Source organism: Rutidosis leptorrhynchoides, chromosome 3, assembly GCF_046630445.1.
Source record: "Rutidosis leptorrhynchoides isolate AG116_Rl617_1_P2 chromosome 3, CSIRO_AGI_Rlap_v1, whole genome shotgun sequence".
NCBI classification, from domain to species: domain Eukaryota; kingdom Viridiplantae; phylum Streptophyta; class Magnoliopsida; order Asterales; family Asteraceae; genus Rutidosis; species Rutidosis leptorrhynchoides.
Window position 1 is genome coordinate 3,517,697 of NC_092335.1, and position 16,362 is coordinate 3,534,058.

General features: G+C 33.7%; 1 pseudogene; it reads left to right on the forward strand.

The window, feature by feature from the left end:
* The first annotated feature begins 380 nt into the window (after positions 1–380).
* LOC139896999 (protein COFACTOR ASSEMBLY OF COMPLEX C SUBUNIT B CCB2, chloroplastic-like) overlaps positions 381–16,362 on the forward strand; it is a 50,763-nt pseudogene continuing 34,781 nt past the window's right edge.

Here is a 16,362-nt window from a genome sequence, read left to right on the forward strand (position 1 = left end):
CATGGTTATTGGCGATTGATGTTAAGTTTGATAATAATGCTCCGAAATTAGGGTATTCATCTTGTTAGTTTCTTACTTTATGTCTAGTATAGGTCCTCGAGTTTCACTCAAATTAGTGTTACTCGTATTGTAAACCTCTTTGTATCATTTCCTTATCAATAAAATTAGCTTGCTTTTCAAAAAAAAAAAAAAAACTAACATTCGTTAAGTATTTAACCGAAAGTAAACGAAAGTTAACGGAAAAGGTCGGGTTGTTACAATTTAACAACTTTTCGACGATGGTCCATTTGAAAATGAGCCATACCTTCTTTCTTACCCCCTTAAATGTTTCTTCAAGTTTTGCACTCAACATTGCCATCAAGATTTCCAACAGTAAAAGAATGTTAACCAATATAAAATGCTCTTATGTTGACAATTCTCAAAGTCAGCAACAACTAAATCTTTTTGTGCTTCGGTTTACTTTAGGGATACCTGGATTAGATGAATCTTATTTGCCTAGATGGATTGGTTATGCTTTTCGATCACTTCTTATTTTGAATCACCTTGTTGGTTCAAATTCAACCCATGTCCTCCTGCACAGCTTGTGAGTAATTTTCATGTAAAATCACTACCGAGGTTATGTGCAACGAAACGTATTTAGGAAAATCATTTTTTTTTTCAATTTTAGAGAACAGAGGTATTTGGTATTTTTTGTTTGGCAGCATTCTCTGTCATGCTTCCTTACCTTGGCCAGTTTCTTAAGGTAATATGTGTGTGTGTGTGTATTGATATTTGGCTATATATTATCATTTGTGGTTATATTTTATTTCTTAAGATGCTAACAAAGAAATCCAGATGTTACTATAACTATCTTTAAAAGTTGATTTGTTTAACGAATGACAGGGTGCTATTCCGGTGCTTCAGGCAAGCATACCTTAAGGCACTAAGAAAATATTTGTGATGTCACCAAATATATTAGATACCATTAAAGAGTCTTTAGCTTGGGGATCATACACTTTTTTGCGTAACACCAACAACATTTCTGTTGTACGCAATTATTTGACACTCATGAGTGAATTTTTTATGTAACAATTTTATTGTTATCAGCAAATGGATATAATATTAACCAGGGGACGTGTTAAGCCTATCTTCCATCATGATAAGTTTTTTCCTCACGCTGAGGATGTCGGATGTACAACCATTGCACTTTGAATACTGACAACATAAGTAGCTTGTTGGAAGCTTCGATGAGCCCAACACACCCACTATAGAGGACCTAGGTTATACTCACTCACTACACCAACACTTTGACGTTGGTTAGCCTTTAATTTTATAAATATTTAGTGCACAATAATACTTAGGCGACACTGTCGACTATATATCATTCAGGCGGTATAACCGACCATATATCACTTAGGCGGCAAAGCCGACCATATAATAAAAATAACATAAGTGCATTAATGACTTAAACACGAACTAAGGCTTAACCGGAAAACTTAACAAATAATACTTTTATTAATACAAAATACAATTACAATATTACTTACTTATAAGTTTTCGCTTCTCTAACTCACACTCTTCTTTCTTCCTCACAACTCTCACACTTTCTCTTCTTCACACACTACAAATGAAAACTTCACCCATATTTATACTACTACATGGAACTTTCTAGACACTAGATATTTCCATGGATATATAAATATCTAGATATTTCTACAACCTACAAATATCTAGATTTTTCTTTTACATTTCAATTTCTAGATTTTTCTTTCATATTCTAATATCTAGGTATTTTCTTATACATATTAATATCTAGATATTTTACATATATACATCTACTAATTTCATATTATTTTATAATACCAAATTTGCATTGTATTTTAACACTCCCCCTCAATGTAAATTTTCTTCCAACGATGTCTTGCAGACCATTTCAAGTGCTTCTCTGAATTTGATAAACTTCGGTTTACTTAGGCTCTTGGTGAATATATCTGCATCCTGTTCATCTATCTTTGTTGGCACCATCTTTATCTCCCCTTCAAGGACCTTCTCGCGAACATAGTGATAGTGCACTTTTATATGTTTTGTTCTTGCATGAAAGACTGGATTCTCTGCTAGATGTATAGCTGATAGATTATCGCAGAAAAGTTTTACTTGATAATCTGTTGATTGATGAAGATCTTCCATTAGTTGCTTCAACCAAGTAATTTCTTGTATTGCTGATGCTGCCGATCGATATTCTGCTTCAGTGCTTGATAAGGATACAGTTGGTTGTCTCTTGCTGCACCATGATATTACTCCTGATCCAAGACTAAACATGTATCCAGTTGTTGACCGTCGTGTATCATAGTCTCCAGTGTAATCGGCGTCACAATATCCAGTCACGTGACATTCTTTTGTTTTCTTGTATAAAATACAAAAGTTGATAGTGCCTTTAACATACCTTAAGATGCGTCGTAGAACATCAAGGTGTGGCTTCTTTGGATTGCTCATATACCGATTAGCCACTCCAACTGCATAAGATATGTCTGGTTGGCTTAATGTGAGATAAATAAGACTTCCGACCATCTTTCGATACATGGAAACATCTTGAAGACTTTTTCCTTCATCTGCTCGTAATTTTGTATTCGGATCCATCGGAGTTGAGATAGGTTTGCAATTAAGCATTCCGTACTTTTGTAAAAGATCTCGCGCATATTTCTGTTGTCCCATAAATAATCCTTCTCTTTTCTGCTCTATTTCGAGTCCAAGAAAATGTTTGAGTTCTCCAAGCTCCTTCATATGAAATCTGATAGACAGATTCTCTCTTGTTCTTTGGATCTCCTCATAGTGATCTCCCGTGATGATTAAGTCATCCACATATACTAGCACTATGGCTAGTTTTCCTTGATCTTGTTTCACAAATAAACTAGAATATGAAGGAGCAACTGTAAAATCACTTTGTACCAAGAACTCACCAATCTTCCCGTACCAAGCTCTTGGAGCCTGCTTCAAGCCGTATAGTGCTTTCTTTAATTTGCAGACATGGTCAGTGTAGAGACCCGTCCTAATCCATCCGGACGAAGTCCATATCGATTACAAACGATTCATAACAGTTGATCACATCGCGAGGTAATTGACCTCTAAATGATAAATTTTACAAACATTGCATTCGTTTTTAAAAGACAAACTTTCGTTACATCGACAGTTGACAGGTATGTAAAGCATTTCATAATATATCCAAATATAATTGACTTAATAATAATCTTGATGAACTCAACGACTCGAATGCAACATCTTTTGAAATATGTCATGAATGACTCCAAGTAATATCTCTAATATGAGCAAATGCACGGCGGAAGATTTCTTTCGTACCTGAGAATAAACATGCTTTAAAGTGTCAACCAAAAGGTTGGTGAGTTCATTAGTTTATCATAAAGAATCATTTCATAATTTTAATAGACCACAAGATTTCATACTTCCATTTCTCATAATCATACGTCCCATGCATAGAGACAAAAATATCATTCATATGGATTGAACACCTGGTAACCGACATTCACAATATGTATATAAGAATATCCCCATCATTCCGGGATCCTCCTTCAGACATGATATAAATTTAGAAGTACTAAAGCATCCGGTACTTTGGATGGGGCTTGTTGGGCCCGATAGATCTATCTTTAGAGTTCGCGTCAATTAGGGTTTCTGTTCCCTAATTCTTAGATTACCAGACTATATAAAAAGGGCATATTCGATTAGATAATCCAACCATAGAATGTAGTTTCGATTACTTGTGTCCATTTTGTAAAACATTTATAAAAGCAGCGCATGCATCCTCAGTCCCAAAAATATATATTGCGAAAGCATTTAAAAAGGGAATAATGAAATTCACAATACTGTATTTTGTAGTAAAAATACATATGATGACATTGAACAATGCAGGGTTGGCCTCGGATTCACGAACCTATATCATTTATTTATATATTAATACACATAATTGAAATCGAACAAAATTTATATATACATATATATAAATTTATTAGTTATTTTATTTTATATTAATAACTTATATGTTTCATTGTTTATATTCATTATATGTATATTTTTAATAACTAAAACTAGTAATATAGTTAAGTTATGTGTATTCAAATATATTTTTGTAAATTTTAATTAGTTGTTAAATTAATGATAATACCAAATAATGATAACAATTAATCAGATTTAATAATGATGTCGAAAATAATAATTTTGGATAAGAACATTTGCCACTTTAGTTGTAGTTATAATGATAGTGATAATAATAATAATAATAATAATAATAATAATAATAATAATAATAATAATAATAATAATAATAATAATAATAATAATAATAATAATAATAATAATAATAATAATAAGTAATACCTCAAGGGTGTATAACCTTTCAAAAAAAATAAAACTCCATAGCCCAGGCTCGAACCTGAGACCTCTCGCTCACACCACAACACTCCTAACGACTGCACTACCAATGCTTTTCTGTTTTATAACCATAACCAATCTTAATTGTACTTAACCCATAATCTGTTATTCCATTCTCCTTCTACTTCATCATTTAATTCGGCCCATCTCTTTTTCGGCCCAACAAATAAATCGATATTGGCCCATCGATACATACATGTTCTTGGCCCAACCGAGAAACGTAGCTTGGATCTCGGTCCATGTCTAATTAAATAGCACTGAAGGAGCTGCTGTGATTCAGTAAAAAAAATAACTTGCAAGAGCATTCGTTCGAACTCAAGACCTCTTGGTTAACCCAACACTCCCCCAAACCACTCCTCCATCTATTTCTTTATGTAATAATAAGAGATTAAATCTTTTTAATCCATGTCTGACGACTTCTTCTTCTTTCTAAACTAGAAACCCAAATCATCATCATCCTAATCTAATCGTCATCGTCATCATCTACATCATACATCTATCATAAATAACAAATTCGTCTAAACCGCTGCCATTCACAGCCATGTTAACAAATCATTACCCATTTATAATATTCATTATCATGATTATAATCATCCTCACCTCATTAACACTAACTCGCCATTTTCAGCCTTACATATGAATGTCCTAATCATAAACGTTATCTTCTACTTCTCGTCACTCGCGTGTAATTTCCCCAACAGCATTAGCGAATAACAGAACCAAGTAATATTAACAGTAGTAATAACGAATGGCCAGCAATTAAATCAGAAGTCTAGTGGGTTTTTAAAATGGTCCAGCAATATTTAACCAAGTCCACTTTGGTTTAGCAGCCCAACCGAAAACAGAAAACATCTCGGCCCAAAATGCAAAAGTGAAGTTGTTGGGTTTCGTAGCTAAATCAATTAAAATAACGTCCAGCTCATTACTATTGTAAAGTTTGTTCTCATACTCAAACCCTACCTTAATCTTGTCACTTACTAATTATAATTTAATAACATAAGTCTACTTCAACTTTACCTTTTTAAAAGCTCATGACTTCTAGCTGTAAATCACGAATATAGTGTCAACAGCAGGAAAGTTGGTTCGTGTTTAAGACTTGACAGAAAAGAGGTAACACAGCCACTGTAGCAGTTTATTTAGTGACAGTGAGGGGTGGTTTGATGATGTTTTCACAGCGGACAGTAGTAGAAACATGAAACAAGAATCGAAAGGTAGTTGTTTTATAATCGTGTTTGAGTAGTGGCAGCAGGTGGATGTTTCAAGGTGGTGGGTTTGATACAGAAAAGGAGAAACGCATCAGTGTTGTGGTTGAACGAAACCGAAACGTATCTAAGTGGGTTTCATGATTTTGGTGTTTGGTCTAGTTTATATATTTATATAAGTAATCTTGTATGTATATGTATATAGGTAGATAGATAGAAATATAGAGTAGATAGATATAATGAATTGAAATAGGTTTCGATTGAAAAGAAAAACAGAAAGAAAGAAAGTGATTTCAAGTGATGGTTTGAGGTGGTCTTCGTGGTTTTACAACTAAACAGAAGATAGGAGAAATAAGAGGTGGTGATGGTTCATGAGTTTCATGGTGATGATGGTTTGCTGGGTTTTGGACAGAAGAAGGTGGTAGCAGCCGTTAATATATAGTGATGGTTTGTAGTTGAATGATGAGGATGGTGTTTGATTTGTGGCGGTTTATAGGGTGGTGGTGAATGTCAATCAAACAAGTAAAATAATAAGATCAATGGTAGTGTTCAATTATGTTGTAGGTTAAACAGAATAATAATAGTACGGTGCATGTAATCAAATGGATTGATAATCGTAGAACAAGGTAACCGGTGATAGTGATGGAGAGGTTTTGTGTTCATGGTCATGGGGGTTTGGTCTTGACAACATAAAGAAGAAATGAAAGAAAGAAGGAAAGGTAGTGTAAGCGTTTGCATTGTATGTATATATATTATGTACAACTTAGATGATAATTACTCCAATAAGATCAATAACAAAGATATATGATATGTTGGCTCTAAAACAATCAGTGGACAAATTTAGTTAGGGGTGGGGTTACGGCAAGACAAGGAAACAAAAGAAATTAAAGTAAGAAATAGTAAAATAATTGAGTTTGAAATATCACAGATTCAATAGCAGAGTTCCTTGCCGACACTAATATTCAAACTATGATAACGTGGTCCATTGCTAAACAGTTATAGATAAACTTAATTTAGAAAAATTCCATATTTTAAAGTTGAATCCATTTAATTATTTCGGTCACTAACTGCATAAACCCGATCAAAGAAATTCGATAATTATTTCTTTTCTGTTCCAATTTATATGTATGGAGTACAAAAACTTAGATTGAAAAGGTAAAAAAATATTTATCAAAACTACTATCTTTTTAATCAAATTTTGGAATAACTTTAAACTTCATATATATATATATATATATATATATATATATATATATATATATATATATATATATATATATATATATATATATATATATATATATATATATATATATATATATATATTAGACCTATTTTAAAATAATTAAACGTCAACCGAAAGTTACAGACATTTACCATTAAAGCTCAAAATTAATTATATTTAATATACACTACGTATATATATAAACAGTTTTAAATAACAAAATTTACTACGCACATAAATATATATTAAATAATTAAATTAAATATTACAATATATATATATATACAAGAAATATACATATAAAATAATAGTTTTTATTACAATGTATTTTATTGTACATATTTATTTATAACAATAAATGTATATAATAGTTTATTAATGTTCATGTTATTATATATATATATATATATATATATATATATATAATATACATATATTTATATATACACATATTTATATATATCCACATATTTACAAGCAATGGTTCGTGAATCATCGGGAGCAGTCGAAGGTCAATTGAATATATGAACATCGTTTCAAAATTTTCTAGGCTCAACATTACATACTTTGCTTATCGTATTGGAACATATAAAGATTAAGTTTTAATTTGGTCGGAAATTTCCGGGTCGTCACAGTCAGGATGGATCTTGTTCTCAAAGCCTCTTGGTTGCTCCATATAAATGTTTTTGTCAAGTTCTCCATGTAAGAAAGCGTTCTTGACATCCATATGCCATAACTTCTAAGATTTGCTTGCGGCTAAAGCTAGTAGAGCTCGAATTGTTGTGATCTTTGCCACTGGACTAAACGTTTCTTCATAGTCCAGCCCATATTGTTGAGAAAAACCTCTAGCAACTAGTCGAGCTTTATACCTTTCAATGGATCCATCTGATCGAGTCTTCACCTTGTAAACCCATTTACAAGATATTGGTTTTACATCTTTTGGCTTTGGAACTAAACTCCATGTCTGGTTTTCCTTTATTGCATTAATTTCTTCTTCCATCGCTTTCTGCCACTCTCGACTTTGTGCTGCTTCTTCATAAGTGGAAGGCTCAATATGTATTGATTCATCCACATGAGCAGCATTGGCATACCTCAGATTAGGTTGCCTCGGTCTTGTTGATCTCTGTAATTCTTGTACATGCTCCTCGACATCCATTTGGCTTAGACGAACCTCCTTGGATACAGATTGATGCACACCAGTTTTTCATGGACTCGTTTCTTTAGAGTACGCCTCTTCTCCTTCTTTAGTTGGATCCACTATTTGCTCTTTACATTCTTCTTTTTCTTCTGGACCTTCTTCTAATCCATGAGATTCTGGAAGCTCTATCTTTTTAGGTGACCACCATGAAGAAGCTTCATCAAATACCACATTTCTTGAAGTATGGCACTTTCCAGTATTTGGATCACAAGATCTCCATACTTTTCTTGATTCATCATAACCGACAAAAATGCATCGAATTGCCTTCTTATCAAATTTGCTTCGTAGATGATCTGGCACGAAGACGTAGCATACACATCCAAAAACCTTGAGATGGTTGACGGTTGGCTTGATCTTCCATAATCTTTCATACGGTGAAATATGCCCCAACTTTGTTTGTGGAAGCCTATTTATCATGTATGATGCCGTTCTCATACATTCAGCCCAAAATCTTCCTGCACATTCTTACCATGAAGCATACTTCTACAAGTTTCGGCACGGTGACGATTCTTGCGTTCAGCGACTCCATTCTATTGTGGAGTATTGGGACAAGTTAATTGTCTTCTAATCTTGTGCTTCTCAAGATAGATATTGAACTCAGTCGATAAATATTCTCCTCCATTATCTGTGCGTAAGCACGTAATCTTATTATTGAGCTCACTTTCTATCTTCTTCTTGAACTCTTTAAACTTCTGAAAAGTCTCTGACTTTTCCTTCATGAAGTAAACCCACACATACCTTGAGAAGTCATCAATGAATGTCACCATATACTTCATTCCTCCAAGTGATGTTTGTTTCACTGGGCCAAAGACGTCTGAGTGTATGAGCTCTAGTGGTGTCTTGGACTAATGTTGTGACTCCTTGAATGGCAATTGGTGAGCCTTTCCCAATTGACATCCAGCACATATTGTATCTGTTCGGATATCAATTTGAGGAAGCCCATTTACTATGTGTTTTACCATCATCTCCTTTAACTTGTTGTAGCCCATATGCCCAAGTCGTTCATGCCAAAGATCAGCCGTCTCATTTTTTTGAGTCTTATCCACATATGCTGTTTCAGCAGATAGTACATAGACCGACTCTATTCTTCTTCCTTGCATAATTGGATTGCCAACCACCTTCACTCTCTTGAATACGGACACATCTTCTGGTCCAAAGAGCACATAATTCCCTTCTGCTGTCAATTGTGATACTGACAGTAAATTCTTCTTTAGGCCAAGGACAAGATACACCTTCTCGAGTTGGAACTTATGAGAGCCACTTTCATTTGAAATTATTGTCTTTCCAATGTGAGAAATAGATAACCTTGAATTGTCAGCTGTCAACACGACTCTCTTTCCTTTGTAATCATCCATTTCTTGCAGCTTCATCTCAGCATTGGTCATATGATTTGAGCACCCAGAATCGATGATCCAATCATCTTTGTAGTTTATTGTTGACTTTAAGATTGCTGCAAGTGCTTGATCATCCATGCCAGCTTCAACAGAGAATCCAGCTTCTGAATCCCATGTTTCCTCATTAATGGTTGATTCAAATGTAACCTCTTTCTTCTCATCTCTTGCGGCGGCCACATTTCCTTCAAAAGTTCGCCTTCTGGGGAATCTACAATCTCGAGAAAAATGACCCTTCTTGCCACAATTGAAGCATTCACCATTCTTTCTCTTATCATTTTTCCCGTATTGTTGGCGATGATCTCTTCTTCCTTATTGAGCTCCCCCTGAAGCGTTGCCTTTTGATTTTGGGTGACCCTTCCACCCATATGTCCTACTTTCTTTCATCGCCTCTTGTCTTCGAGATGTTGCTTTCTTCTTATTGGCGAAGAGTGCATCTTCTCCGTCTTTTATGGTTACTTCATTCATCTGCTTGGCTAATGCCTCTTGATTAGCCAATAAATTCTCCAGCTCTATTAATGATGCTTGAGTAGGCCATCCTCTCACAGCGGCTATAAATCCATTATACTCGGATCTTAAGCCGTGGATGATAATTCTCTACATCCTTGCATCACTCACTTTTTCTTCAGGAGCAAGTTGAGATATCTCACGACAAATAGATTTCACCTTGGTGAAATACTGAGAAATAGATAGACTTCCTTGTGAGATACCTGCGAGCTCATTTTCTAAGAGCTGGAGGCGTGCTTCATTCTTCTTTGAAAACAATTTTTCAAAAGTTTCCCAAGCTGCCTTTAGTGTTTTCTCGTCACGGATGTGCTCCAATAGATCCTCCTCGATTGTAGTCTTCAATATAATAAAGCCTTCCCGGCCTTGATGTTCCATTTTCTCAAGGCTTCGACATTTTCTTTCAGTGGAGGCGTTGTGTCACTACCAGCAACTATTTCCCATAAATCCCGTCCTTGTAGGTAGGATTCTATACAAGTCCGCCAATAACCATAGTTGTGGTTATTGAGACTCTTGATTCCACTGCTCGTACTTGCAAGATCTGCCATCATGACGTCCAACGTCCAATAAGCTTGGTCCCTGACCAATGAGCTTTCACAATTCCTAACTATGCTCCACAGAATCTCCCTTAGAGCCTTGACGAAAACAAGTCGATGTAAACGTCCACCGTTTACCGATGAGTACCTTCACCAGTAATGGTCCCGAACGACCCGCTCTGATAACAATTGTTGGAAGCTTCGACGAGCCCAACACACCCACTATAGAGGACCTAGGTTATACTCACTCACTACACAAACACTTTGACGTTGGTTAGCCTTTAATTTTATAAATCTTTAGTGCACAATAATACTTAGGCGACAGTGTCGACCATATATCATTCAGGCGGTATAACCGACCATATATCACTTAGGTGGCAAAGCCGACCATATAATAAAAATAACACAAGTGCACTAATGACTTAAACACGAACTAAGGCTTAACCGGGAAACTTAACAAAGAACACTTTTATTAATACAAAATACAATTACAATATTACTTACATATAAGTTTTCTCTTCTCTAACTCACACTCTTCTTACTTCCTCACAACTCTCACACCTTCTCTTCTTCACACACCACAAATGAAAACTTCACCCATATTTATACTACTCCATGGAACTTTCTAGACACTAGATATTTCCATGAATATATAAATATCTAGATATTTCTACAACCTACAAATATCTAGATTTTTCTTTTACATTTCAATTTATAGATTTTTCTTTCATATTCTAATATCTAGATATTTTCTTATACATATTAATATCTAGATATTTTACATATATACATTTACTAATTCCATATTATTTTATAATACCAAATTTGCATTGTATTTTAACATAGCTCTTCTTTAAACTACACATTATATACTCACAAAGCCGAACACGATGATGACACTGTGTAATGATACCGATACGCCCTACGTATCACTTCAAAAAGTCAGAAATTAGAGAAAGTTTATCCATTCTCCGTACGCAGAATAGGAAGGGTTTAAAGGTTCTAAATGGAAGAAAGAGTTATGTGTAGTCGTCAGAACAATACGTTGTCACCAAACTTGTAGTGACCCGAACTTTTCCATGTTTATATATATATATTAAATGAAATTGATATTTACATGATTAAGTGTTTCCAACATGTTAAGCAATCAAACTTGTTAAGACTTGATTAATTAAAATAGGTTTCATATACACAATTGACCACCCAAGTTGACCGGCGATTCACGAACGTTAAAAATTGTAAAAACTATATGATGACATATATATGGATATATATATATATATAGTTAACATGATATTAGGATAAGTATGTATCTCATTAAGTATATTAACAATGAACTACATATGTAAAAACAAGACTACTAACTTAAGAATTTCGAAACGAGTCATACATGTAACGATTATCGTTGTAACAACCTTTAAATGTATATATATCATATTAAGATATTTTAATACATCATAATATCATGATAATGTAATAATTTAATATCTCATTATATATAATAAACAATGGGTTAACAACATTTAACAAGATCGTTAACTTAAAGGTTTCAAAATAACATTTACATGTAACGACTAACGATGACTTAACGACTCAGTTAAAATGTATATACATGTAGTGTTTTAATATGTATTCATACACTTTTGAAAGACTTCAAGACACTTATCAAAGTACTTCTACTTAACAAAAATGCTTATGATTACATCCTCATTCATTTTCATCAACAATTCTACTCGTATGCACTCATATTTGTACTTGTACAATACACAGCTTCTAAATGTATTTACTATTGGTATATACACTCCAATGATCAGCTCTTAGCAGCCCATGTGAGTCACCTAACTATGTGGGAACCATCATTTAACATCAAGCATGAAATATCTCACAAAATTACAAACTAATGGAGCTTATATGGAGACTAGCAATTCACGTGAATGAGAGGTACCACAAACACATTCACTTTGCAATTTTCTTGAATCAAACTACTCTCTCTCAAGTGTTCTTCCTTTGTTCTAAGTGTTCTTCATCATCTTCAACAAAATCTAGCTCAATCTAGTTCATAAATCCATACATAAACCAAGTTATAAAACAACTACTCAAGAACACACCAACAACACTTCCAAGTTTGCTAACTTACTTCCAATCTTGCAAATCCACTTTGAGTGATCATCCAACCTCAAGAAATCTTTCTTATTTACAGTAATATATCTTTCTAATATAAGGTAATACTCATATTCAAACTTTGATTCAGTTTCTATAACTTTAACAATCTTATTTCGAGTGGAAATCTTACTTGAACTTGTTTTCGTGTCATGATTTTGCTTCAAGAACTTTCAAGCCATCCAAGGATCCTTTGAAGCTAGATCTATTTTTCTCATTTCCAGTAGGTTTATCCACAAAACCTGAGGTAGTAATGATGTTCATAACATCATTCGATTCATATATATAAAACTACCTTATTCGAAGGTTTAAACTTGTAATTACTAGAACATAGTTTAGTTAATTCTAAACTTGTTCGCAAACAAAAGTTAATCCTTCTAAATTGACTTTTAAAATCAACTAGACACATGTTCTATATCTATATGATATGCTAAATTAATGATTTAAAACCTGAAAATACGAAAAACACCGTAAAACCGGATATACGCCGTCGTAGTAACACCGCGGGCTGTTTTGGGTTAGTTAATTAAAAACTATGATAAACTTTGATTTAAAATTTGTTCTTATGGGAAAATGATTTTTCTTATGAACATGAAACTATATCCAAAAATCATGGTTAAACTCAAAGTGAAAGTATGTTTTCCAAAATGGTCATCTAGACGTCGTTCTTTCGACTGAAATGACTACCTTTACAAAAATGACTTGTAACCTGTATTTCTAACTATAAACTTATACTTTTTCTATTTATATTCATAAACTTAAGTTCAATATGAAACCATAGCAACTTGAATCACTCAAAACGGATTTAAAACGAAGAAGTTATGGGTAAAACAAGATTAGATAATTTTGCTTGTTGTAGCTACGTGAAAATTGGTAACAAATCTATATTAATCATATCCTAGCTAACTCATATTGTATTATACATGTATTCTAATATATTATTTAATCTTGAGATACCATAGACACGTATGCAAATGTTTTGACATATCATATCGACCCATGCATATATGTTATTTGGAACAACCATAGACATTCTATATGCAGTAATGTTTGAGTTAGCTATACATGGTTGAGGTTGATTCCAAAAATATATATACTTTGAGTTGTGATCTAGCCTGAGACGTGTATACACTGGGTTGTGGATTGATTCAAGATAATATATATCGATTTATTTCTGTACATCTAACTGTGGACAACTAGTTATAGGTTACTAACGAGGACAGCTGACTTAATAAACTTAAAAACATTAAAACGTATTAAAAATATTGTAAATATATTTTGAACATACTTTGATATATATGTACATATTTTTTATAGGTTCGTGAATCGACCAGTGGCCAAGTCTTACTTCCTGACGAAGTAAAAATATGTGAAAGTGAGTTATAGTCCCACTTTTAAAATCTAATATTTTTGGGATGAGAATACATGCAGTTTTATAAATGTTTTACAAAATAGACACAAGTACGTGAAAATACATTATATGGTTGAATGATCGAAGCCGAATATACCCCTTTTAGCTTGGTAGCCTAAGAATTAGGGAACATACCCCCTAATTGACGCGAATCCTAAAGATAGATCTATCGGGCCCAACTAGCCCTATTCTGGAATTTGGAATGCTTTAGTACTTCGAAATTATCATGTCCGATGGGTGTCCCGGAATGATGGGGATATTCTATATGCATCTTGTTAATGTCGGTTACCAGGTGTTCACCATATGAATGATTTTTATCTCTATGTATGGGATGTATATTGAAATATGAAATCTTGTGATCTATTATTACGATTTGATAAATATATAGGTTAAACCTATAACTCACCAACATTTTTATTGACGTTTAAAGCATGTTTATTCTCAGGTGATTATTATGTGCTTCCCCTGTTGCATGCTAAAATATGGACAAGATTTGGTGTCAGCATGTTTGTATAATATTGTTTAAAACTGCATTCGAGATTTACTTTGTTGTAACATATTAATTTTGTAAACCAATATGTATTGGTAGTGTGTAAGTGTGATATTTTTAGATTATCATTTCTGGATAATCTAGGTGGAGTCCTTTTAACCTTGTCGATAAAATAAAGGTTATGGTTTGTTTTAAAAACGAATGCAGTCTTTGAAAAACGTCTCATATAGAGGTCAAAACCTCGCAACAAAATCAATTAATATGGAACATTTATAATCAATATGAACGGGACATTTTAGTTGGTATCCGAGCGTTGGTCTTAGAGAACCAGAAATTTGCATTAGTGTGTCTTATCGAGTTTGTTAGGATACATTAGTGAGTCTGGACTTCGACCGTGTTTTCTTTAAAAACGATTGCTTAACACTTTTGTTGGAAACTATATATTATTAACATGTAAAAATTATGTGATATATTAACCTCTTATTGTGTTTGATATTGTGTGATAGATGTCTACCTCTAGTACAAATCCCATCGACTCACCTAATAATAATGAAGAGTCGAATATATTTTGGGAAGATTCACAAATTCCCGAAGAGGATGAATCAGAAGAGGAGGAACCGGAAGAGGAGGAACCGGAAGAAGAGGAACCGGAAGAAGAAGAGGTTCCGGAGGAAGAAATATTGATACCTACAGTAAATCGATTAAATAAAAGAAAATCCTCAACCAACGGACCAAAGTTAGTAATGATCAATGGTGTTTCTGCCGAGGAAGCAAAGTATTGGGAAGATTACCAATTTTCCGATGAATCGGATCCCGATGAGGATTCCGATGATGTTATAGAAATTACCTCGACCCAATTTAATAAAGCAAAAGAAAATAATAAGGGAAAATGTATAAAAATAGAGAAACCTGATTCTGACCCCGATGAACTTTATATGTATCGGCAACATCCATATTTCCTAAATTGTAACAATAACCCGGGAACCTCTAAACCACCAGGTTTTTCTAAACCATTGTGGAAAACGACGGCTCGTATTAGAAGAACACCATATATCCCTAGAAAATTAGGAAAACGAACCAAGTCCGAAGAAGAAGAAACCAGTGATTCAGATTAGAGGGTTGTAATCATGTTGTGTATTATATGTATTGTAGTGTGCTTGTACTTTTATGTTCTATGTAAAAATTGCTTGTATTGTTTCTTAATTATTTTTTTTACGAATCTAATCCTTGTCTGTTTTACAGTATAAAAAACAAAATGGACGTTAAGGGTAGACAACTAAATATTTTAGAAGACCTACCAGAGGATATGATTGAGGAAATCTTGTCTAGAGTCGGTCAGAATTCATCAGCACATTTAGTTATGGTGAAATTAACTTGTCAAACATTTGAAAGACTTTCCAGAAATGCCTTAGTTTATAAAAGGCTTTCCGTTGATAGGTGGGGTATATCACATTGGGGAGACCGTAAGTTACGCCGTGTTTTCTTTAAAGCGTTAAATGCGGGGAACCCAAATGCAATTTTACGCTATGGTTTAAGAACCTATTTTGACTCAACATATCCCAACATAGGATTTCGTGAGTTAGAAAGAGCTTCTAACATGCAACATAAAGAAGCATGTTATGCTTACGGGTTAGTGATGATCGCTTCTTACCAAAATGAGAAAAAGAACATCGGATTACAACTTTTAAATAAAACCTTCCCACAAGTGACGGATTCAGTAGTTGGGGTAAGAAACAAGGTTTTTAGATTATTACGGGGCTGTTGGACATTACGAAACCCTCGTCCTTTTGACGACATTACAACATGCTGCCTAGCCAATGGTC